At 48.2% G+C, this 25645-nt stretch overlaps 1 protein-coding gene across 2 annotated transcripts in view; it reads right to left on the bottom strand.

Moving 5' to 3' along the window:
• The window catches only part of LOC121550540 (signal transducer and activator of transcription 5B-like), a 91990-nt gene that overhangs the window by 40245 nt on the left and 26100 nt on the right, over positions 1–25645 (bottom strand). The window contains exon 1 of one of the 2 annotated variants that reach the window (XM_041862836.2): positions 21765–22018. The exons of the other annotated variant lie outside the window; for it this stretch is intronic. The gene's annotated coding sequence lies outside the window, so the exon portion shown is untranslated. Of the gene's footprint in view, positions 1–21764; positions 22019–25645 lie in introns of those variants that run through there. 2 annotated transcript variants of the gene reach the window in all.

The following is a 25645-nucleotide window of genomic DNA, read 5'->3' on the forward strand; positions in this document are numbered from 1 at the left end:
ATAGGACCGCCGAGTGCTGAAGCGCGTAACGCGTAATAATCGTCTGTCTTAAGTTGCAACACTCACCACCGAGTTCCAAACTGCCTCTGGAAGCAACGTCAGCAAAGAACTGTTCGTCGGGAGCTTGAAATGGGTTTCCATGGCCGAGCAGCCGCACACAAGCCTAAGATCACCTTGCGCAATGCCAAGCGTCGGCTGGAGTGTTGTAAAGTAGAAAAGAGTTCTCTGGAGTGATGAATCATGCTTCACCATCTGGCAGTGTGAAGGACGAATCTGGGTTTGGCGGATGCCAGGAGAACGCTACCTGCCCGAATGCATGGTGCCAACTGTAAAGTTTGGTGGAGGAGGAATAATGCTCTGGGGCTGTTTTTCATGGTTTGGGCTAGGCCCCTTAGTTCCAGTGAAGGGAAAATCTTAACGCTACAGCATACAATGACATTCTAGACGATTCTGTGCTTCCAACTTTGTGGCAACAGTTTGGGGAAGGCCCTTTCCTGTTTCAGCATGAAAATGCTCCCGTGCACAAAACGAGGTCCATACAGAAATGGTTTGTCGAGATCGGTGTGGAAGAACTTGACTGGCCTGCACAGAGCCCTGACCTCAACCCCATCGAACACCTTTGGGATGAATTGGAACGCCGACTGCAAGCAAGGCCTAATCGCCCAACATCAGTGCCCGACCTCATTGATGCTCTCGTGGCTAAATGGAAGCCCCTGCAGCAATGTTCCAACATCTAGTGGAAAGCCTTCCCAGAAGAGTGGAGGCTGTTATAGCAGCAAAGGGGGGACCAACTCCATATTCATGCGTATGATTTTGGAATTAGATGTTCGACGAGGAGGTGTCCACATACTTTTGGTCATGTAGTATATGTTAAAACATAGACAATGCTACAATATGTTGTGTCATGCACCCGGCTAGGAGTCACTGTAAAAAAAAATCTGTTAATTGTGCTAGTTAAGTCCACTAGCAGACTTGTGTTGGTGCATTGAAGGGATGTTGAGTGAGATAATGATGTGTGATACAACAGTAGCCTATAGATTAAACAACATGGAGCACCAAAGATATTAGACATAGATTTCTCTGCAAACCAACACATGTACATTGCAGAGATACTGTTCTTCCTGTCGTGTCAGAAGCATGTCCATCAGTCACTACTTCAGAGGGAGGGAGGTTGAGAGGGAGGGAGAGCAGGAGGGAGGGAGAGAGACAGGTGCTGATTGAGCCCAGCGTTCTGTTCTGATCTATGCTTGCCCCCTCTCTCTCTCTCTCTCTCTCTCTCTTTTTGACAGTGTGGGGCCTTGCTCTGACCTCATTGTGCTCACTAGGCCTGCTAGGCTCTGTAAATCTCTCTCTCCTCTCCCCACCCACAGCCCTCTGCAGCCTGATGTCTCTCTGCTCTGTGTTGGCTCATTCTCTCCAACCATCTGGTCAGGTTACAGTCCAGCTAAACTAAAGGGCCCTGCACCCTACGCAAACAGAGCCACGGAGCATCGTATGTGGTCCGTTCCAAAATATGAGCCACATAAAGTGTCACGGCCTGGCCTACAGAACTCTAGCTAGTTTGGTCAGGGTGTGAATATTCTAGATTTGTATTTCTATGTTGGCCGGTGTGGTTCCCAATCAGAGGCAGCTGTCGCTCGTTGTCTCTGATTGGGAATCATACATAGGCAGCCTTTTTGCACTGTCTAGTTGTGGGTTCTTGTTCCGTGTAAGGTTTGTTGTGTTGTACCTTTGGACTTCACGTTTCGCTTCCGTTGTTGTTTTGTCGTGTGTTTATCATTAATAAACATGTACGCATATCACGCTGCGCCTTGGTCCGACCATTTTTTAAACGAACGTGACAGAAGAACCCACCAAACGAGTACCAAGCAGCGTGCCCAGGAGCAGCAGACACCCTGGACACAGGTGGAGGAGCAGAGAGTATGGACTTCGCGGGAGATAAGAGAGGATCTGGCAAGGCAGATGGAGGCCCTGAAAGGGATCAGGGTGGAGAAGGAGAGACAGCCCCAATAAAACAAATTTGGGGGGCTAAAAGGGTGGTCGGGGAGCGACTGAGAGGAGCCCCGACCACTGCACTCGTGGGGGCTCAAGGAGGAGTCCTCACTGGAGGAGGACGGGGCGCGGAGTGTAAAGGACGGAGACAGTCATAGACCTCCAGCGCCGGTTTCCAGTCCGGTACGCCCCGTACCTGCTCCCCGCACCAAGCCAGTGGTGCGTGTTCCCAGTCCGGCCCGGCCTGTTCCTGCTCCTCGCACCAAGCCAGTGGTGCGTGTTCCCAGTCTGGCCCAGCCTGTTCCTGCTCCTCGCACCAATCCTGTGGTGCGCGTCGCCAGTCCGGCCCGGCCTGTTCCTGCTCCTCGCACCAATCCTGTGGTGCGCGTCGCCAGTCCGGCCCGGCCTGTTCCTGCTCCTCGCACCAAGCCAGTGGTGCGTGTTCCCAGTCCGGCCCGGCCTGTTCCTGCTCCTCGCACCAAGCCGGTGGTGCGTGTTCCCAGTCCGGCACCACTCTAGAGCCAGAGCAGTCCGCTCCACCGGTGCCTGATACAGATCCGGTCGGTTGCTCCACTACGGAGCCAGAGCGGTCTGCTCCACCGGTGCCCAGTCCAGCTCCGGTCAGCAGCTCCACTCCGGAGCCAGAGTAGTCCGCCCCACCGGTGCCCAAGCCAGCTCCGGGCAGCGGCTCCACTCCGGAGCCGGAGCCGCCACCGAGGCTGGAAGCCCACCCGGACCCTCCCCTATTCAGTCAGGTTTGTGCGGCTGGAGTCCGCACCTTTGGGGGGTACTGTCACGGAACAAGAACCCTTACACGGAACAAGAACCCACAACTAGACAGTGCCAAAAGGCTGCCTAAGTATGATTCCCAATCAGAGACAACGAGCGACAGCTGCCTCTGATTGGGAACCACACCGGCCAACATAGAAATACAAATCTAGAATATTCACACCCTGACCAAACTAGCTAGAGTTCTGTAGGCTAGGGCGTGAATATTCTAGATTTGTATTTCTATGTTGGCCGGTGTGGTTCCCAATCAGAGGCAGCTGTCGCTCGTTGTCTCTGATTGGGAATCATACTTAGGCAGCCTTTTGGCACTGTCTAGTTGTGGGTTCTTGTTCCGTGTAAGGTTTGTTGTGTTGTACCTTTGGACTTCACGTTTCGCTTCCGTTGTTGTTTTGTCGTGTGTTTATCGTTAATAAACATGTACGCATATCACGCTGCGCCTTGGTCCGACCATTCTTTAAACGAACGTGACATAAAGGTACGTAGAACTACGCAGAAAATGACGCTCCGTCGCAGCATTTGCGTAGTTTGCATAAAGTGTGTAGTGGCCTTAAGGTGAAATATCCTGAGTGACTGCCTGACTGGTTGACTTGTTGACTGACTGTGGGTATCAGCAACACATTGCTCTACACGCTGAGTGTCCACAGTGTCCACTTCTAGGGAATGATTTGGATACGTTCCGTGGATGTTCGGCACTAAGAGCCTGGTTCTAATGTTATGTTGACCTAATCCCAAATCCAGGACCGAACGGTGACACGGGTTCCAATCCAAGGGAGGCGCTCAGAGGAGACACTAGGATACATTCCTTCAGTAGTATTTGGGTTGTTGTGTGTGTGAGCGAGAGTTTCTGATTTGTTGTTTATAGTAGAGAACCAGGTATGACAGGATGGTCATTACAGCAGCTGGGCTCTGCGTAGCCCTGGGGGCATGGCTTCACTCAGTCAGTAATGCACCTCTCTCACATACCAAATGTAACAGTTCATTCTGATTGGACATTACATCAAATAAGAATACGTTAAACTTGATCTGCACTTCCAGATCTGTAGAGGAGTTTGGGTTAGTTAGAGCTGCATAACTCTAGTCCTGGAGGGCCAAAATGTCAGCTGGTTTTCATTCCTGCCTTTTAATCAGTGACTGACTCAGACCTGGAAAACCAGGTTTGAGCACTGAGTGAAAGCAGTGACAGTGATGAATCAATTATCTGTTAGGAAGAAGAAAAAAACTCCAGCAGAACTATGACCCTCGAGGACTGGAGTTGAGCACTGCTCAACTGGACAGAGTGGAGTGTGTGTGTGTGTGTGTGTGTGTGTGTGTACAGAGTGTATCTGTGTGTGGATCCTGATAAACTGAGCAGACGGGGCAGGGGGAGGAGCTGCGTTTGGAACATTTTACAGTACCAGACCTCATCCTCTTCCTCATTTTTTAATCCACTGATGTCCTCAAGTAAACCTTAATGTTCAGACAGGGGGAAAGGAAGAGAGGAACAGAGAGATTCAAATAGAGAGGGAGAAGATAGCAAATAAATAGTGGAAATGTAAAAGGAAGTTGAGACCTATACATGAAAAGTGAAGAACCTATTCTATTTTGAAGGCTGTCATTACTGTATGTCATGCTTGTCTGTGTCAGCAGAAACCACAACCGGCTAAGGCTGTGGGTCTGCTTGTATGTTTACTGGTCTAGTGTGTGTGTGTGTGTGTGTGTGTGTGTGTGTGTGTGTGTGTGTGTGTGTGTGTCTGTGTGTCTGTGTGTGTGTATGTGCATGTTTGTCTCTCTCTGTGTTTGTGTGTGTGCATGTTTGTCTCTCTGTGTGGTGTGTGTGTGTGTGTGTGTGTGTCAGACAGTCATTATATAATCATGGGGGGATGACATAAGGCTGGGGTCAGCAGGAGGAATGCCAGCTGGCAGAAGAGATGCCAGGCCACAGCCAGGTTGGGTTGGACCAGTGCCCTGCAGCCTCCTCCATCCACAGTGGGTGGGGAGAGAGAATAAGCCAAGCAGGAGGGAAGAAGGACCAACAATCCCTTGTTTCCACTAACTGATGGCAGGCTGTCCACACCATTCCTCCAATGTTAACACGCCTAGCACCATAACGTTGATATCCCTTACAACACAACCACCAGTAGAAGATCAGGTCCCACTGACATAGAATGACTGTAAACAACAAGCATGGTCCTGTCCTATCTGAATTAATATCCTACAGTAGGATGTCAGTATGTGTGCTATGAGGTCTGGGCTTGTTGGCAGGGAGGGGGACAAACAATTTCTAAAATAATCACCCATCACCAAGAAGCTTAACCTACATATGGATCAAAACAAGAGGGCAGATGAAATGACCCACTGAAAGACTCATCACTGGCGCCTGTCACAAACACTTATTTTCACTAATCTGTCTGTAAGGACATGGGCCTATGACTAAGGCATGGCTATTAAGCCCCTACTGCTGTGGTATTTGCAAAGACAAGGTTCACAACACAGACAAAGCAAACAGAGAGTGTAGAAGACCAATACAGACCAATAATATTTGGGTCTCATTATCCAGCTCTAATTTGGCCTAAAAGCCTTGGCCTGGGCTCATGGTGCAGAACTAACACAGCTGACCAAATGGAATGTATGTATTGTTCAGCCTCAGCCCCAGTTACTGGGGACTGGAGCCCCTGCCTCCATCGCATTGAATTCCCTTCCCTCCAGCAGCAGAGCCCAGACCTGGGGCCCCATGGAGGAGACCTGACCACATTAGTGCCTGGTCACTGCCCACACCCTCATCAGAGACTTCAGCAATCCACTGACAATCAGCAGTTCTGCTCTCTCTCTGCAGTAAGTGAAAGTGTAAGAAGGCAGCTTCTCCACTTGTCCAACAGGGCTTGTTACGTGACAGCAGTTACAACACAGAGAGAGAGACAACCAAATGCTCTACTTTATTGTCCAGGTCAGTATGTGTATAAAGTCCTAATCACATCAGTGAAAAATTAAATCACAGAAAACCAAGGCTCCCTCCCAGCTCTGTATAGCTACTGTGTTACCATGAATTGGCCTTCAGTGAGACTGGTCCAGGGCCAATCCCTGCCATCTGTCCTGGAGCCAAGGTCCACCAGAGGCCTGTTCCCCCCTCACAGACAGTCTGAGTCGGCCTCTGCTACTTCGGTATCTGCCTCTGTACCAGAGGAACCACCACTAGCCAGGCTCTCTGATACACTAACCAGTCAGTCATAATCTCACATAACACCAAGCCAGCCTTATCCCTGTGGCGTAGCCTTATAAACACAAGAGATCTTGCTTAGCGGCGCAGACCGGACACCTCCAGGATTATAGGTATTTTTTTAGGACACAACAGCCTTCGCCAAGTGAACAGACAAACCATGGTCTCTGTCAGTAGGGTCATGGTGGAGTGGATTAGACAGGCCAGGCGACCCGGTGTGGTGAGGTGCTGCTGTCTCAGACGGCTGGCTGCAGTAAAGCAGCTTTAGAGGAGGGATGAAGGGAGAGAAAGAGGAGATTAAGAGGCTGAGATTGACAGCTGGAGATGGTGTAATGAGGCCCCTCAACAAAAGGCCTAGGAGGACAAACGTGAGGGGGGACCATGTTAACGCATCCCTTGGAAGGTTGCTGATGGGGCTTCAGAGAGGCCTCCCTGCTGGGAGAGGAATTTCAGGGGCCACCATCCCAGCCCCAGTCCCAGCCCAGCCCTGCCCCGCCCAACCTAGCCCCAGACCAGCCCCAGTCCCAGCCCTGCCCCAGTACCAGTCCTGTCCCAGGAGGACTGGAGGTAAGTAGAGGAAATTGCTGCTGCTCAAATCTCATTAACTCTCTCTCTCTCCCAAGGTTTGTAGGATGAGACTTGCAGTAGACATGCCCACAAGGTTAGGATCTGTCTATTCAAACAGCTTACATAAGGTGGCCACCATCGAGGCATCAGTGGAGGTAGAGTTGACCCTACAAAAAAGGGTCCTAGGAGTCCCATAGTAAATGAAGTTTAAAAAAGGCCAGCACTCAATAGAAGAAAAAGAAACCAGCTCTCACTAGATGTAGTTGCATCAGATCCTTTGCTTTTCATCTTTTCAGAGAGGCAACATGTCCTAATAGTCAATGCAAGAGTCAAGCCAGATTAGGGGAGGTCCCTCAGACATTACAATAGCATTTACACTATGATGATGATGATTGTAAAAACGGCTAGCCGAGCTCCAGCTAGCCATTTATACAACTATGTTTTATTGTCACATACACCGGATAGGTGTAGTGAAATGTGGTGTTTTACAGAGTCAGCCATAGTAGTATGGTGCCCCTGGAGCAAATTAGGGTTAAGTGCTTTGCTCAAGGGCACATAGGTACATTTCTCACCTTGTCGGCTCGGGTATACGCTCTAAACGCTAGGCTACCTGCCACCCTAGTAGCCTACCAATCTACTGACATTGGACAATCATGACCATCACACAGAATCATCAAACTGTGGAATTTCACTTCTCTAACAGGCCCCTTCTCCTTTCCCCCTTCTGATAACCAGGTGGCGAATCGCATCTCTGCATGTCTGGCAGACATATCAGTATGGATGACGGATCACCACCTCAAGCTGAACCTCGGCAAGACGGAGCTGCTCTTCCTCCCGGGGAAGGACTGCCCGTTCCATGATCTCGCCATCACGGTTGACAACTCCGTTGTGTCCTCCTCCCAGAGTGCGAAGAGCCTTGGCGTGACCCTGGACAACACCCTGTCGTTCTCCGCTAACATCAAGGCGGTGACCCGATCCTGTAGGTTCATGCTCTACAACATTCGGAGAGTACGACCCTGCCTTACACAGGAAGCGGCACAGGTCCTAATCCAGGCACTTGTCATCTCCCGTCTGGATTACTGCAACTCGCTGTTGGCTGGGCTCCCTGCCTGTGCCATTAAACCCCCTACAACTCATCCAGAATGCCGCAGCCCGTCTGGTGTTCAACCTTCCCAAGTTCTCTCACGTCACCCCGCTCCTCCGCACACTCCACTGGCTTCCAGTTGAAGCTCGCATCTGCTACAAGTCCATGGTGCTTGCCTACGGAGCTGTGAGGGGAACGGCACCTCCATACCTTCAGGCTCTGATCAGTCCCTACACCCAAACGAGGGCACTGCGTTCATCCACCTCTGGCCTGCTGGCTCCCCTACCTCTGCGGAAGCATAGTTCCCGCTCAGCCCAGTCAAAACTGTTCGCTGCTTTGGCACCCCAATGGTGGAACAAGCTCCCTCATGACGCCAGGACAGCAGAGTCACTCACCACCTTCCGGAGACATTTGAAACCCCACCTCTTTAAGGAATACCTGGGATAGGATAAAGTAATCCTTCTACCCCCCCCCCCAAAAAAAAAAATCATTGTAAAGTGGTTATCCCACTGGCTATAAGGTGAATGCACCTATTTGTAAGTCGCTCTGGATAAGAGCGTCTGCTAAATGACGTAAATGTAAATGTAAATAATCACAGTCCAATTTAAAGTAGAGAGAAAGGGAAAAGTCCCTGAGAACCAGCCGGGGGGAAAAGAAAGATGGAGGGCAAAAGTCAAGAGATAATAGGAGCGAACCATTTCCTGCAGGGAAACTAGCTAGCTAATAGGCTTAAAGCAGTCATAATGCTCACACACGCACACACTCAAGCCAAACCATGCACTCAAACCATGACATGACTGCTTTGCTGGTAGTGTCTGTGTGGTTGGGACTGGGAGAGGTTGACGAAGGCCATTAGTGGATTTGTCAATAGGTGGTGTGAACTACAACACTTCAGCACCCACTTCCAGTTCACTACACAATGACCCACTAACAGCAGTGAGATGATTAACTACCGGTCTATAGTCTTTTTAGACATCCGTGTTGCCTCCCACAATTTTCAAACATTCCGGCTTAACATGTCTGTACGTAATTGAACGTCAGTTTGATATAGAGCAAGTACGTAACTGCCTACGTCACTACCTTATCCGCTTGAATAAAATACTAAATACTAGGTAATAAAGATGGAGATCACAGAGCTTATTTTTAATGAGTGCATTTCACAATTGGCTAGTTTGCGTTAACTACCTTCACTAAAACCACTACAAAGGGTCGTCGGGTTATCAAGACTACCCTGTCTGGTCTCTGTGTGGCAGACTGACTTGTATGAAGCAGGGGGAAGAAGCCTGCAGCTTGAGCCTGCACCTCATCAAACTGTGGCATTTCACTTCTCTAACAGGCCCCTTTTATCAAGGCTGTGTTTATTGAATAATGCACTTACACCTCAGCCTCCTCTGTCTGTGAGAAGTCAACCTGATTAGGAAGAAGAAGAAAGGGCATGTTGACCCCTGTTGATTTATTAGCAGAATAAGGTGCTACTAGGTGCTACTATCCTACTGTCTGATGTTAGAGGTGCTACCATCCTACTGTCTGATGTTAGAGGTGCTACTATCCTACTGGCTGATGTTAGAGGTGCTACCATCCTACTGTCTGGTCTGAAGGAGAACGACGAGATGCTAAACTGTAAAAGTAATGGTTTTCTATGGCTGAAATTTTTTTACATTGAGATTCAGATTGTTTATGTACAGGGTTGCAAGTGTGATTGCAGGGTACAGTGAAAAGCTTAGGCTCCGAGCTCCAACATGCAGGACTAAGTGAAATAAAACAATGAAAATGGGCGGGTGCTGCCAAAAACTAATATTAATGTGTAGGCTACACTGTCCTGCAAAATCATTCCAAAATCATCCCGTTGTCCCGCATTTGTGTATTAGTAGTGGAGAGTAAATTCCCCCCTCAGGACCAACCCATCTCAAATCAAAAATCAAATGTTATTTGTCACATGCGCCGAATACAACAGGTGTAGACCTTACAGTGAAATACTTACTTACAAGCCCTTAACCAACTATGCAGTTTTAAGAAAGAATACCAAAAAAAATCACACAAAAAATACAATATAAAATAATACGAAATAAAAGTAACAAATAATCTGACCCTATTAGGCTTTTTCCATTACAGTAATATTATGACACCCAGTCAGGCTAGTTACTGATCCTGTGACTCCACTTCCTGGATATGCTCCAGTGTAGCAAATCAGATCACATCAGACCTGCAGGCTTTTGTGCAAGTTCTCTGTAACATTAACCTTATGTAGCAGGTGTAAAATAAATGCCTGAAACTAGATCCCCTACATGTTGGTTTTGACAAGAAGAAGAAAAACTGTCAGGGGAGGTTATCTTCTCCACCGTTCAACCAATCCAGTAAATGTGGAGGAGGAGTTAACGTCCAAAAGGGGAAGTCGAGTCACAGGCTTTCTTTCCATTTTCCCTGAAAACCGGAACATCTGGTTGTTGGGGACTCGGCAGAGGCTACTATAACGTCTACATTCCACTTAACTGGCATCGGCAATAACTCCTCAAAAGTGTGCTACTTGTGCACACATACACAGTAGTCCAAAAGTGGAAAGTAAGAAAATATGCTCCTATGGGCAGGAAGTAATGGCAATAGAAGAGTAAAGGAGAGTGACCTTGCAAACAGAAAAACAAACAGAAAACCAAAAGAACACACATTAAATGTATTTTGGTTGTGTTTGTTTTTCTATTTCTGAAGATATAGTACAGTGAATGAAAAACATGTTGGTGACATATATACTACCAGTCAAAAGTTTGGACACACCTACTCATTCAAGGGTTTTTCTTTCTTTTTACTATTTTCTACATTGTAGAATAATAGTGAAGACATCAAAACTATGAAGTAACACATATGGAATCATATAGTAACAAAAAATGTTTAAACAAATCCAAATATATTTTATATTTGAGATTCTTCAAAAAGCCACCCTTTGCCTTGATGACAGCTTTGCACACTCTTGGCATTCTCTCAACCAGCTTCATGAGGTAGTCACCTGGAATGCATTTCAATTAACAGGTGTGCCTTCTTAAAAGTTAATTTGGGGAATTTATTTCCTTCTTAGTGCGTTTGAGCCAATCAGTTGTGTTGTGACAAGGTAGGTGGGGTATACAGAAGATAGCCCTATTTGGTAAAAGACTAAGTCCATATTATGGCAGGAACAGCTCAAATATGCAAAGAGAAACAACAGTCCATCATTACTTTAAGACATGAAGGTCAGTCAATATGGAACATTTCAAGAACTTTGAAAGTTTGTTCAAGTGCAGTGGCTAAAACCATCAAGCGCTATGATGAAACTGGCTCTCATGAGGACCGCCACAGGAATGGATGACCCACAGTTACCTCTGCTGCAGAGGATAAGGTCATTAGAGTTACCAGCCTCAGAAATTGCAGCCCAAATAAATGCTTCACAGAGTTCAAGTAACAGACACATCTCAACATCAACTGTTCAGAGGAGACTGTGTGAATCAGGCCTTCATGGTCGAATTGCTGCAAAGAAACCACTACTAAAGGACACCAATAAGAAGAAGAGACTTGCTTGGGCCAAGAAACACAAGCAATGGACATTAGACCGGTGGAAATTTGTCCTTTGGTCTGGAGTCCAAATTTGTGTCACAGTTCCCTCAGCCAGAACCCAAAAGCAGACCAGGACAAGGAGAGTTGAACGAAGGTGAGGGTTTATTGGATACGACAAAAAGGTGCAGTATAATCCAGGGACAGAGCGGGCGGCGTGGTTGAGTAGTTGGGGGTGCAGTCTGGGTCCAGTGATGGCTCGGCAGCCGCCGACCATCAGGCAAGAGGTGGAGTGAAGGTTCCGGACGTGTGACTGCAGGTGGAACAAAAACGGAGGTAAGAACACAAAACTCAACAAAGTACAAAATAACAAAACTCACGCAAGATACTCTTAAACTGATACACAGTACACCTACTGTTCATGGCTAACGATCCGGCAGGAACTGGATGTTGGGCCAGAGCCTAAGAAAGGTGCTGATTAGGCCCAGGTGTGCAGATTGCTAACAGGAATCAGGTGCGGAAACCAGAGCGCTCCCCGGAGCGTTCCCGAACCCTCGGGAAACTGGAGACTACGACCAGACCCCGACTCAGACAGCCGGGATCGTTACAGTACCCCCCTCCGACGAACGCCACCGGGGCGGACTCCGGAGCGCCAGGATGGAGGCGGTAAAAGTCCCTGATGAGATCCGCATCTAGGACCTGTCGCCGCGGAATCCAACTCCTCTCCTCCGGACCATACCCCTCCCAGTCCACGAGATACTGGAAACCCCGGCCCCGCCGTCTGGCATCCATAATGCGACGCACCGTGTAGGCAGGACCACCTCCGATCATCCGAGGAGGAGGAGGAGGAGGCGGAGGAGGCAACAGAGGACTGAGGAAGACAGGCTTGAGGCAGGAGACATGAAAAGTGGGATGGACTCTGAGCGTCCTCGGTAGTTTGAGTCGCACGGCCACTGGATTGATCACCTTCTCCACCACAAACGGACCAATAAACTTCGGTAACAACTTCCTAGACTCAGTCCGTAACGGAAGATCCCGTGTGGCCAACCAAACCCTATCTCCGATGGTATAGGTGGGAGCGGGGATCCGGCGACGATTCGCCTGGAGCTGATACCGGTCCGAACCTCTAAGGAGTGCCTTTCTGGCCCGATGCCAGGTCCGGTGGCAACGCCGAATATGGGCCTGAACAGAAGGCACAGAGAGCTCCTTCTCCTGAGAAGGGAACAGGGGAGGTTGGTAGCCATACAGGCACTGGAAGGGAGACATCCCAGTGGCCGATGTAGGGAGAGTATTGTGGGCATACTCCACCCAAGGCAACTGAGAGGCCCAGGAGGTGGGGTTGGAAGAGACCAGACAGCGTAGCGTGGATTCCATCTTCTGGTTGGCTCTCTCCGCCTGACCATTGGATTGGGGGTGAAAACCAGATGTGAGACTGACTGTAGCTCCAATGGCCAAACAGAAGGACTTCCAGACAGCAGAGGTAAACTGAGGGCCACGGTCGGAAACGATATCACTGGGCAACCCGTGGACCCTGAAAACCTCCCTAACCAGGATCTCGGACGTCTCCGAGGCAGAGGGAAGCTTGGCAATAGGCACAAAGTGGGCGAACTTGCTGAATCTGTCCACGATAGTCAGAACGACCGTGTTCCCCTCAGAAGCCGGGCAACCCCGTGACGAAGTCCAGGGCCAGATGCGACCATGGACGCCGGGGAATAGGAAGGGGATGAAGTAGTCCAGAGCTGGGCCGATTGGTACTCTTATTCTGCGCACACACTGGACAGGCAGCAACAAAACCCCGAGTATCCTCGGCCATGGCAGGCCACCAAAAACGTCTGCGAAGAAACGCCATCGTCCGAGCCACGCCGGGGTGACAAGCCATCTTGCTGGCGTGGGACCATTTGAGGACAGCAGGACGAACCGACTCAGGCACAAACAACCGACCGGGTGGACCGTTACCGGGACCGGGCTGAGTCCGAAGGGCCGCCAGCACCTCCTCCTCAATCTTCCACATCACTGCTCCCACGACGCAGTGCCGGGGGAGAATAGTCTCGGTCTTGGACCCACTCTCCTCCGTCTTGGAGAACATCCGGGACAAGGCGTCCGCCTTGCCGTTCTTAGATCCAGGTCGGAACGTCAGGGCAAACTTGAATCGTCCGAAAAACAACGCCCACCTGGCCTGGACGGGAGTTGAGACGTTTAGCCGATTGCACGTAAGCAAGATTCTTGTGGTCAGTCCAGACAATAAACGGTTGCTCCGCCCCTCCAACCAGTGGCGCCACTCCTCCAAGGCAAGTTTCACCGCGGGGAAGCTCCCGGTTACCCACATCGTAATTCCTCTCCGCAGGCGAAAGGCGACGAGAGTAGTAGGCGCAGGGATGGAGTTTACTGTCCGTGGAGCATCGCTGCGACAGGATGGCGCCAACTCCCACATCAGACGCGTCCACTTCAACGACGAACTGACGGGCCGTGTCCGGTTGAGAGAGAATCGGTGCGTTGGTGAATCGCCTCTTCAAATCCAGAAACGCTCGATCCGCCTCCGGATTCCACTTGAAGGTCCTGATGCTGGAAGTCAAGGCAGTTAATGGAGCGGCCACACGGCTGTAATCCCGGATGAATCTGCGGTAGAAATTCGCAAACCCCCAAAAATCTCTGGAGCTGCAATCTCGTACCGGGCTGGGCCCATTCCAGAACCGCTCTAACCTTCTCCTGGTCCATCCTAATCTCACCCCTGGAGATGATGTACCCGAGAAAGGATGTCGTGTGGGCGTGAAACTCGCACTTCTCGGCCTTCACGAACAGGCGATTCTCCAATAATCGCTGCAGAACCTGCCGGACATGCTGGACGTGGTCGGAAGGTTCCTTCGAGAAAATCAGAATGTCATCCAGGTAAACAAACACGAAGAGACCGATCATATCTCTCAGGACGTCGTTCACCATACTCTGGAATACCGCTGGAGCATTGGTCAGTCCAAACGGCATCACCTGATACTCGAAGTGCCCCATCGGTGTATTGAAACCCGTCAACCACTCGTCCCCCTCTCTGATCCGGACCAGGTGATACGCATTGCGTAGGTCTAACTTGGTGAACACCGTAGCACCCTGTAAGGAGTCGAAGGCAGAACTCATCAAGGGCAGGGGATACTTGTTCTTGACCGTGATGTCATTCAACCCCCGATAATCAATACACGGTCGAAGAGAGCCATCCTTCTTTCCCACAAAGAAGAATCCTGCCCCCAGGGGTGATGACGAGGGACGAACGAGACCAGCAGCTAGGGACTCCTTGATGTAGGTCTCCAACGCCTCACGTTCAGGTCGGGAGATACTGTATAACCTTCCCTTGGGGTAGACAGCTCCAGGAACCAGGTTGATGGCACAATCATATGGTCGGTGGGGAGGAAGTGACAGAGCCTTCTGCTTACTGAAAACTTCCCCCAAATCGTGATATGTCTCGGGAACCAGGGACAAATCTGGGGGGTTTAGCCTCAATCACCTGACTGGGAACCGAATGGGGGCAGGCAGTCTTGAGACAGTTAGCATGACAATCAAGGCTCCAACTCGTTACCTTGCCCGTCGCCCAATCGAACGTGGGATTGTGTTCCTTCAGCCAGGGGTATCCAAGGACCAGAGGAACATGGGAAGACGGCAGAATGAAAAATGAAATCATCTCCGAATGATTCCCCGACAACCGCATCTTAACCGGTTCAGTCCTCATCGTGATACGTGCCAGACTACTGCCGTTCAGAGTGGTCGCTTCAATGGCTTCCGGCAATTGCTCCTTGGAAAGCCCCAGCTGTTCCACCAACTCGGCATCAAGAAAGCTTCCATCGGCACCTGAATCGATAAAAGCGTTAAGCGCTAAGCTCTGATTCCTGTTCACAAGGGTAGCCGGGAAGCGGGGTCTGACAGAGGTACTGAGAGGTTGAAACTGGCTCGCTAAAAGTCCTCCCAACTTTAGCGAGCCGGGCAGTTTGACGACCGCCGGGAACAAGTGGAGATGTAATGTCCCGAGCGACCACAGTAGAGGCAGCAGTTGGTCTTACGTCTAGGTTGACGCTCCTCCTTGGTTAACCCGTGCCGCCCCACTTGCATGGGTTCAGAATCGGGAGAGAGGTCCTCTCTACTAATCCTTAGTGGTGGAGAATGATCGACGTGTTCTGGTCCACCACCCGATCCGACTGGGAACTGAGAAGCTGATCGATTGGACGGACCCCATTGCTTCTCCCTCCTTCGCTCTCGGACTCGATTATCCACCCGAATAGACAAGGCTACCAAGCTGTCCAGGTCACTAGGCTCCGGATAGGAGATCAACTCATCCTTGAGCTGCTCCGACAGGCCCTGGTAAAAGGCCGCTTGCAAAGACTCCTCGTTCCACCCACTCTCCACAGCCAACGTCTTGAACTCGATCACGAAGTCGGCCACGCTGCGAGTTCCTTGGTGAAGAGAAAACAGACGCCTAGCTGCGTCCCTCCCTCGGACGGAATGGTCGAAGAGCTTCCTCATCTCGGCCGTGAACCCCTGGTATGAAGCCATGCAGGGATCCTGTCGTTCCCAAACGGCTGAAGCCCACTCCAGCGCCGACCACGCAGCAACTCAATCAAAAAGGCTATCCTAGCCTTGTCAGTGGCATAAGAGTAGGGCTGTAGATCGAACACTAATCCACACTGCATAAGGAAGGAACGGCATCTTCCCAGCTCCCCCTCATATTTATCCGGTGTCGGCACCTTGGGCTCACGGAGGGACACAACTTCAGAAGCGGCAGGCGAGATGGGTGAAACCGGTAGTGAGTCCTCCACCGGACACTGGCGTTGGTTCTGGACCTCCGTCAGGCCGGTAGAAAGGTTCCGAACTGACAACGCGATCTCCTGTAGTACCATGCTATGATGGCCCAACATCTTCTCCTGCTGGGTAATGGCATGGCGAACAGAGTCCAGGTCCGCTGGGTTCATAATTGGCCGGATCGTTCTGTCACAGTTCCCTCAGCCAGAACCCAAAAGCAGACCAGGACAAGGAGAGTTGAACGAAGGTGAGGGGTTTATTGGATACGACAAAAAGGTGCAGTATAATCCAGGGACAGAGCGGGCGGCGTGGTTGAGTAGTTGGGGGTGCAGTCTGGGTCCAGTGATGGCTCGGCAGCCGCCGACCATCAGGCAGAGGTGGAGTGAAGGTTCCGGACGTGTGACTGCAGGTGGAACAAAAACGGAGGTAAGAACACAAAACTCAACAAAGTACAAAATAACAAAACTCACGCAAGATACTCTTAAACTGATACACAGTACACCTACTGTTCATGGCTAACGATCCGGCAGGAACTGGATGTTGGGCCAGAGCCTAAGAAAGGTGCTGATTAGGCCCAGGTGTGCAGATTGCTAACAGGAATCAGGTGCGGAAACCAGAGCGCTCCCCGGAGCGTTCCCGAACCCTCGGGAAACTGGAGACTACGACCAGACCCCGACTCAGACAGCCGGGATCGTTACAATTTGAGATTTTTGGTTCCAACCGCCGTGGCTTTGTGAGATGCGGTGTGGGTGAACGGATGATCTCTGCATGTGTATTTCCCACTGTAAAGCATGGAGGAGGAGGTGTTATGGTGTGGGGGTGCTTTGCTGGTGACACTGTCTGCGATTTATTTAGAATTCAAGGCACACTTAACCAGCATGGCTACCACAGCATTCTGCAGCGAAATGCCATCCCATCTGGTTTGGGCTTAGTGGGACTATCATTTGTTTTTCAACAGGACAATGACCCAACACACCTCCAGGCTGTGTAAGGGCTATTTTACCAAGAAGGAGAGTGATGGAGTGCTGCATCAGATGACCTGGCCTCCACAATCCCCCGACCTCAACCCAATTGAGATGGTTTGGTATGAGTCGCACCACATGGTGAAGAAAAAGCAGCCAACAAGTGCTTAGCATATGTGGGAACTCCTTCAAGACTATTGGAAAAGCATTCCAGGTGAATCTGGTTGAGAGAATGCCAAGAGTGTACGAAGCTGTCATCATATATATATGTATATAAAAAGTTTCATCTAAGCAAGATCCTTCACTTTTACTTCTACATACTACGCACATACAGTGAGGGAAAAAAGTATTTGATCCCCTGCTGATTTTGTGCGTTTGCCCACTGACAAAGACATGATCAGTCTATAATTTTAATTGTAGGTTTATTTGAACAGTGAGAGACAGAATAACAACAACAAAATCCAGACAAACGCATGTCAAAAATGATGTCAATTAGCCTATCAGAAGCTTCTACAGCCATGACATCATTTTCTGGAATTTTCCAAGCTGTTTAAAGGCACAGTCAACTTAGTGTATGTAAACTTCTGACCCACTGGAATTGTGATACAGTGAATTATAAGTGAAATATTCTGTCTGTAAACAATTTTTGGAAAAATTACTTGTGTCATGCACAAAGTAGATGTCCTAACCAACTTGCCAAAACTATAGTTTATTAACAAGAAATGTGTGGAGTGGTTGAAAAACAAGTTTTAATGACTCCAACCTAAGTGTATGTAAACTTCCGACTTCAACTGTATACTATAACTGATACTATAATTGTATTTTGTTGAATCAAACATTACAACACAAAAACAAAACAAATATGTATATATACTGACCTTCATGTCTTTTTTCCATCACTGTATATATATATATATATATATATATATATATATATATATATATACAGTGGGGAGAACAAGTATTTGATACGCTGCCGATTTTGCAGGTTTTCCTACTTACAAAGCATGTAGAGGTCTGTAATTTTTTATCATAGGTACACTTCAACGGTGAGAGATGGAATCTAAAAAAAAAATCCAGAAAATCACATTGTATGATTTTTAAGTAATTAATTTGCATTTTATTGCATGACATAAGTATTTGATCACCTACCAACCAGTAAGAATTCCGGCTCTCACAGACCTGTTAGTTTTTCTTTAAGAAGCCCTCCTGTTCTCCACTCATTACCTGTATTAACTGCACCTGTTTGAACTCGTTACCTGTATAAAAGACACCTGTCCACACACTCAATCAAACAGACTCCAACCTCTCCACAATGGCCAAGACCAGAGAGCTGTGTAAGGACATCAGGGATAACATTGTAGATCTGCACAAGGCTGGGATGGGCTACAGGCCAATAGGCAAGCAGCTTGGTGAGAAGGCAACAACTGTTGGCGCAATTATTAGAAAATGGAAGAAGTTCAAGATGACGGTCAATCACCCTCGGTCTGGGGCTCCATGCAAGATCTCACATCGTGGGGCATCAATGATCATGAGGAAGGTGAGGGATCAGCCCAGAACTACACGGCAGGACCTGGTCAATGACCTGAAGAGAGCTGGAACCACAGTCTCAAAGAAAACCATTAGTAACACACTACGCCGTCATGGATTAAAATCCTGCAGCGCACGCAAGGTCCCCCTGCTCAAGCCAGCGCATGTCCAGGCCCGTCTGAAGTTTGCCAATGACCATCTGGATGATCCAGAGCAGGAATGGGAGAAGGTCATGTGGTCTGATGAGACAAAAATAGAGCTTTTTGGTCTAAACTCCACTCGCCGTGTTTGGAGGAAGAAGAAGGATGAGTACAACCCCAAGAACACCATCCCAATCGTGAAGCATGGAGGTGGAAACATCATTCTTTGGGGATGCTTTTCTGCAAAGGGGACAGGACGACTGCACCGTATTGAGGGGAGGATGGATGGGGCCATGTATCGCGAGATCTTGGCCAACAACCTCCTTCCCTCAGTAAGAGCATTGAAGATGGGTCGTGGCTGGGTCTTCCAGCATGACAACGACCCAAAACACACAGCCAGGGCAACTAAAGAGTGGCTCCTTAAGAAGCATCTCAAGGTCCTGGAGTGGCCTAGCCAGTCTCCAGACCTGATCCCAATAGAACATCTTTGGAGGGAGCTGAAAGTCCGTATTGCCCAGCGACAGCCCCCGAAACCTGAAGGATCTGGAGAAGGTCTGTATGGAGGAGTGGGCCAAAATCCCTGCTGCAGTGTGTGCAAACCTGGTCAAGACCTACAGGAAACGTATGATCTCTGTAATTGCAAACAAAGGTTTCTGTACCAAATATTAAATTCTGCTTTTCTGATGTATCAAATACTTATGTCATGCAATAAAATGCAAATTAATTACTTAAAAATCATACAATGTGATTTTCTGGATTTTTGTTTTAGATTCCGTCTCTCACAGTTGAAGTGTACCTATGATAAAAAATTACAGACCTCTACATGCTTTGTAAGTAGCAAAACCTGCAAAATCGGCAGTGTATCAAATACTTGTTCTCCCCACTGTATACAAAAAAAGTATTTAGTCAGCCACCAATTGTGCAAGTTCTCCCACTTAAAAAGATGAGAGAGGCCTGTAATTTTCATCATAGGTACATGTCAACTATGACAGACAAAATGAGAAAAAATAATCCAGAAAATCACATTGTAAGATTTTTTATGAATTTATTTGCAAATTATTGTGGAAAATAAGTATTTGGTCAATTACAAAAGTTTCTCAATACTTTGTTATATACCCTTTGTTGGCAATGACATAGGTCAAACGTTTTCTGTAAGTCTTCACAAGGTTTTCACACACTGTTGCTGGTATTTTGGCCCATTCCTCCATGCAGATCTCCTCTAGAGCAGTGATGTTTTGGGGCTTTGCCCACTGACAAAGAAATGATCAGTCTATAATTTTAATGGTAGGTTTATTTGAACAGTGAGAGACAGAATAACTACAAAAAAATCCAGAAAAACGCATGTCAAAAATGTTATAAATTGATTTGCATTTTAATGAGGGAAATAAGTATTTGACCCCTCTGCAAAACATTACTTAGTACTTGGTGGCAAAACCCTTGTTGGCAATCACAGAGGTCAGACGTTTCTTGTAGTTGGCCACCAGGTTTGCACACATCTCAGGAGGGATTTTGTTCCACTCCTCTTTGCAGATCTTCTCCAAGTCATTAAGGTTTTGAGGCTGACGTTTGGCAACTCGAACCTTCAGCTCCCTCCACAGATTTTCTATGGGATTAAGGTCTGGAGACTGGCTAGGCCACTCCAGGACTTTAATGTGCTTCTTCTTGAGCCACTCCTTTGATGCCTTGGCCATGTGTTTTGGGTCATTGTCATGCTGGAATACCCATCCACGACCCATTTTCAATGCCCTGGCTGAGGGAAGGAGGTTCTCACCCAAGATTTGACGGTACATGGCCCCGTCCATCGTCCCTTTGATGCGGTGAAGTTGTCCTGTCCCCTTAGCAGAAAAACACCCCCAAAGCATAATGTTTCCACCTCCATGTTTGACGGTGGGGATGGTGTTCTTGGGGTCATAGGCAGCATTCCTCCTCCTCCAAACACGGCGAGTTGAGTTGATGCCAAAGAGCTCGATTTTGGTCTCAACTGACCACAACACTTTCACCCAGTTCTCCTCTGAATCATTCAGATGTTCATTGGCAAACTTCAGATGGCCCTGTATATGTGCTTTATTGAGCAGGGGGACCTTGCGCACCAACTGTTGTCACCTTCTCACCAAGCTGCTTGGCGATGGTCTTGTAGCCCATTCCAGCCTTGTGTAGGTCTACAATCTTGTCCCTGACATCCTTGGAGAGCTCTTTGGTCTTGGCCATGGTGGAGAGTTTGGAATCTGATTGATTGATTGCTTCTGTGGACAGGTGTCTTTTATACAGGTAACACGCTGAGATTAGGAGCACTCCTTTAAGAGTGTGCTCCTAATCTCAGCTCGCTACCTGTATAAAAGACACCTGGGAGCCAGAAATCTTTCTGATTGAGAGGGGGTCAAATACTTATTTCCCTCATTAAAATGCAAATCAATTTATAACATTTTTGACATGCGTTTTTCTGGATTTTGTTGTTGTTATTCTGTCTCTCACTGTTCAAATAAACCTACCATTAAAATTATAGACTGATCATTTCTTTGTCAGTGGGCAAACGTACAAAATCAGCAGGGGATCAAATACTTTTTTCCCTCACTGTACGCAGACATGCACACACACACACACACGCCTGAGTAAACACCTCAGGCAAGAGGTAAAGGTGGGTTTGAAGGTTGAATGAGGGATAAAGTATTGTTCGAACTTACTCAACCTGTGCAGTAATGTGCAGTAATAACCAAACGGATGGTTGTAGCCTACAGTAAACTGCTCTTATGGGCTTAATTGTACAATCTTAGAAAAAAGGGTTCGAAAAGGGTTCTTCGGCTGTCCCCATAGGATAACCCTTTTTGGTTCCAGGTAGAACCCTTTTGGGTTCCATGTAGAACCCTCTGTAGAAAGTGTTCTATATGGAACCCAAAAGGGTTCTTCCTGGAACCAAAAAGGGTTCTTCAAAGGGTTCTCCTGGGGACAGCCGAAGAACCTTTCAAGGTTCTAGATATAACCTTTTTTTCTAAGAGTGTACCAAGTGTTGTATTGTGACACACAGTCTGTCTGAATGTTGTTCCCATGGATGGTTCTTCTTTTGTACTTTTCCTATGCAAGGTTAGTCTTTTGTCCAGCTAAAGGGTTTGTAAGATTTTTTTAAATGAACTGTATAAAGAATACAGTTTCTGCTGGCAAAAATGCAGGTTTGTCCTCCTCATCATTGATTTCTATTTAAAAGCCCACTTCTTACTGACCTTGGCCTTCAAAAGACTCTCGTCCTGATCTTTCTCCACCTCCTTCACTGAAACGGTTCCCATGCATCTAATGTCACTGTATCCATCTACACTCATCTCTCATTCCCTGTACTGTACCTTCCACGTGCTCTTCTACCTCTCTCTCTCATGTCTTTCCCCTCAGTACGTTCCTCCCTCTCTCAGTACGTTCCTCCCTCTCTCGCGCCACATCAACACCCCTGTAAACACCAAGGCAGGCAGCCTTGTCCTTTGACCTTTCCAACTTGTCATGTGACAGAGTTCAGATAGCTGCAGTTTCTCACACGCGGCGTCTAATGTGGTCACAAGAGCCATGCCCCCCCCTTCTCACTACTCCTCCAGCACCCCACCCCTCTCTTTCTCCCTCAATTGCACTTCGTAAAGGTCACCCTCTACCTCATCTCACCCCGCCCTCCCCTCCCCTCAAATCCCAGTGGTCTGCTTAACCTTAACCTATGCTGGGGTTTTATTGCACTGTAAAAACAACAGAGTGGCTGACACCCTCCTTCCTGGTGTGGGTCCCAAATGGCACCCTAGTGCAGTAATCTGGTCAAAAGTCGTGCACTACAAAGGGAAAAGGGTGTGAATTAAAGTAGATTAAAGTCCACACCTGTTAACATTTGATTTGATTTGAGACTGGTCTCGGGGCAGAGTGGACCTGGGAGCTGAGCCACCCAGGATAGAGGAGACCATGACTCAGAACCTGGCTACAGTATGGAACAACAGGAGGCGGCAGTATTACACAGTGGGAGCAGTCATAATGGAATTGATGTGTGCTACTGTATCATGCCAAGTGGTGCTTACTGCTGCCTGGGACTCTCTAGCATCCAGCTGTCCTTCTTGCATTAGCTGATTCGAAGTGGAGACTATGCTACTGCTAAAATAATTCAGAAGAATAAGAAAAAACACCACTCAACTATAGCTATGTCTATTGAAGCATAACGGAAATAACAGAAAACACTGTTGCCATGGCGTTTCCGAACGAAAGCAGTTGCTTTGACCTTGCAGACTCACTGGGTTGTGACACTTTCATAAGAGCCCCACAAATACTACAAGGGCGTGCCTCCTGCGGCTGCATGTGACGCTCTGACATTCATTCAACAAGATATCCCTGAATCAAAGGTGCCACTTTGATTTTGTGCTTTGATTGCATTTCAGTTGAATGAGTTAGAGTGGGGTTCCCCCGAAGGCTGTGGGCTTTCCGCCTCATATGACCTGCTAATAGCATAATGGGCAACACACATTGTCCTTTCACTGGGAAACCTTTTAGCTGAGACCTGAGGGACTCCAAATGTCACACTGTTGCTAGGCTTGTGGCAGAGGAGCAACTCACCGGAGAGCAGAGCAGAGCAGAGCAGAGCAGAGCACAGCAGAGCAGAGCAGAGCACAGCAGAGCGAACATCCAGCCAAAGCCAAGTGGGACGAGAGAAGCAAAGCTGTGGGATCATGGATGGTGTTAGGACTGAGGCTGGGTATGGCAGTAGTGCTAGAGCTGGCGCTGGGGTTGCAACTGAGCCGTGGTGGTGGAGGTCCTTTTGGATCATCAGACACCTCCATGACCTCCCAGGCAAAACAAAGGACTTGACCTGATTTTCTCTGGGGCATTTCCTATTACGATGCTGGAATGATTACGGTAGTCCCTCAATCTCCCTGGGATAATCTAGATAAGCTGAAAGGGCAATGAGGCATGGCAGTTATTCCCCCGGAGAGAGGCTTTCCTAAATTACACCTCAGATCACCATTACCGTGTTGGTGTTTCAATTTGTACTGTCCACAATGTCCACACAGTCCATGCTAATACAGGGAGGTGATGTTTCAACCGACAGCATCATATGACACCCTGAAATATCTGTTCTGAATATAAATCCCTCTACTCTTCCTCCTCTTCTTCCTCCCCCTCTACTCTTCCTCCTCTTCTTCCTCCCCCTCTACTCTTCCTCCTCTTCTTCCTCCCCCTCTACTCTTCCTCTTCTTCTTCCTCCCCCTCTACTCTTCCTCCTCTTCTTCCTCCCCCTCTACTCTTCCTCTTCTTCTTCCTCCCCCTCTACTCTTCCTCCCCCCTCTACTCTTCCTCCTCTTCTTTCCCCCTCTACTCTTCCTCCTCTTTTTCCTCCCCCTCTACTCTTCCTCCTCTTCTTCCTCCCCCTCTACTCTTCCTCTTCTTCTTCCTCCCCCTCTACTCTTCCTCCTCTTCTTCCTCCCCCTGTACTCTTCCTCTTCTTCTTCCTCCCCCTCTACTCTTCCTCCTCTTCTTCCTCCCCCTCTACTCTTCCTCCTCTTCTTCCTCCCCCTCTACTCTTCCTCCTCTTCTTCCTCCCCCTCTACTCTTCCTCTTCTTCTTTCATCCCCTCCCCTGCCCAGACTGCATTGTACCATTAGGCTGTGTAAAACTCCCCCAGAGAGTAGTTCTCACCCAGAGAGTAGTTCATGCAGTTTGTGCATCAGCCCTGTCCTGTCACCAGTCTATATTGACTGGATAAAAGGCTGCTATTGACTTTGCCACTACACTGACTGAACAGGCATGAGAAGAGAGAGGTCCTCAGAGACAGGCTCCATTGTGGCCAGGACACTGAACAAAACCAGTACCATATCAAACCCATCCTGCATACACAGGTAAAGTGTAACACATACAGTATACTGATCTTTAACATACCACGCTTTCAATTTCTTTACATTTACATTTACATTTACGTCATTTAGCAGACGCTCTTATCCAGAGCGACTTCTATATTAGCCAACAATGCATTTGCAAGGCTATTCTCTCTCTCAGTATCCATTCATTCATTCAGTTACCTTAGTGGATACGTCGCCTCTCTTATCTCGTCATTTGCATTTATGAGAGAATGCATTCATGGGTATTTTAGTTTGCATGTCCACATATTTTTCATAATGTACACCGCACAATAACACTATGGCAATGTTTTACAATTCAAAGCAGACAGCCACACTAACGTAACTAAACCTACCATGGGAATAAAGGCCATGATGGGGATAACATATCCAATTGCTATCCTATATCCTATTCATGTACAGAGCACATCCACTCAATCCATGTTGTCCGAGGCTCAGGGGTCTGGTGATGCAATGGATGATTGGGGAATAATGTGAGGGTGGAGAATGTACCTGATGAGGACCATGACATGTGGTAATACTGTATGTTACACAGACTATTTACTCTCTCTGCTTTCTCTCGCACTCTTCTCTCTGTCCCCCTCATCTCTCTCTCTCTCTCTCTCTCTCTCTCTCTCTCTCTCTCTCTCTCGCTCTGTCTGTCTGTCTGTCTGTCTGTCTGTCTGTCTGTCTGTCTGTCTGTCTGTCTGTCTCTCTCTCTCTCTCTCTCTCTCTCTCTCTCTAACTCTCTCTCTCTCTCTAACCCTCTCTCTCTCTCCCTCTTCCCCTCGCTGCATATTTTTAACAGCACATGAGATCATTTCATACGGTTGAATGCTTCCCAGAGGAAGTGTGGGACCCTGTGCAACAGAAGGGGACTACACTGTACAGTACAGCAGTACCACAAATGGGACATACATGTTACCAGAGACAGACTTACTTCACTGGTGTACCTTTGAGAAAGGTGGGAACTGGGAAGAAAAAACACTGATGTTTTAAAACTGCAAGGTTGCACTTATACAGTAAGTGTGATATGAACAAGGGTTCTGTTTGTTTATCAAACATTGCACCCTGACCCCATGCACGCACACGCACAGACTCCCCCTGCATGTGTCCTTGTCTTCACCAGCCTGGATTTTATTTATTTTTAATTTAACCTTTATTTAACTAGGCAAGTCAGTTAAGAACACATTCTTATTTACAATGACGGCCTACACCGGCCAAACCCGGATGACACTGGGCCAATTGTGCGC

This window comes from Coregonus clupeaformis, chromosome 35 (genome assembly GCF_020615455.1).
Source record: "Coregonus clupeaformis isolate EN_2021a chromosome 35, ASM2061545v1, whole genome shotgun sequence".
Lineage (NCBI taxonomy): Eukaryota > Metazoa > Chordata > Actinopteri > Salmoniformes > Salmonidae > Coregonus > Coregonus clupeaformis.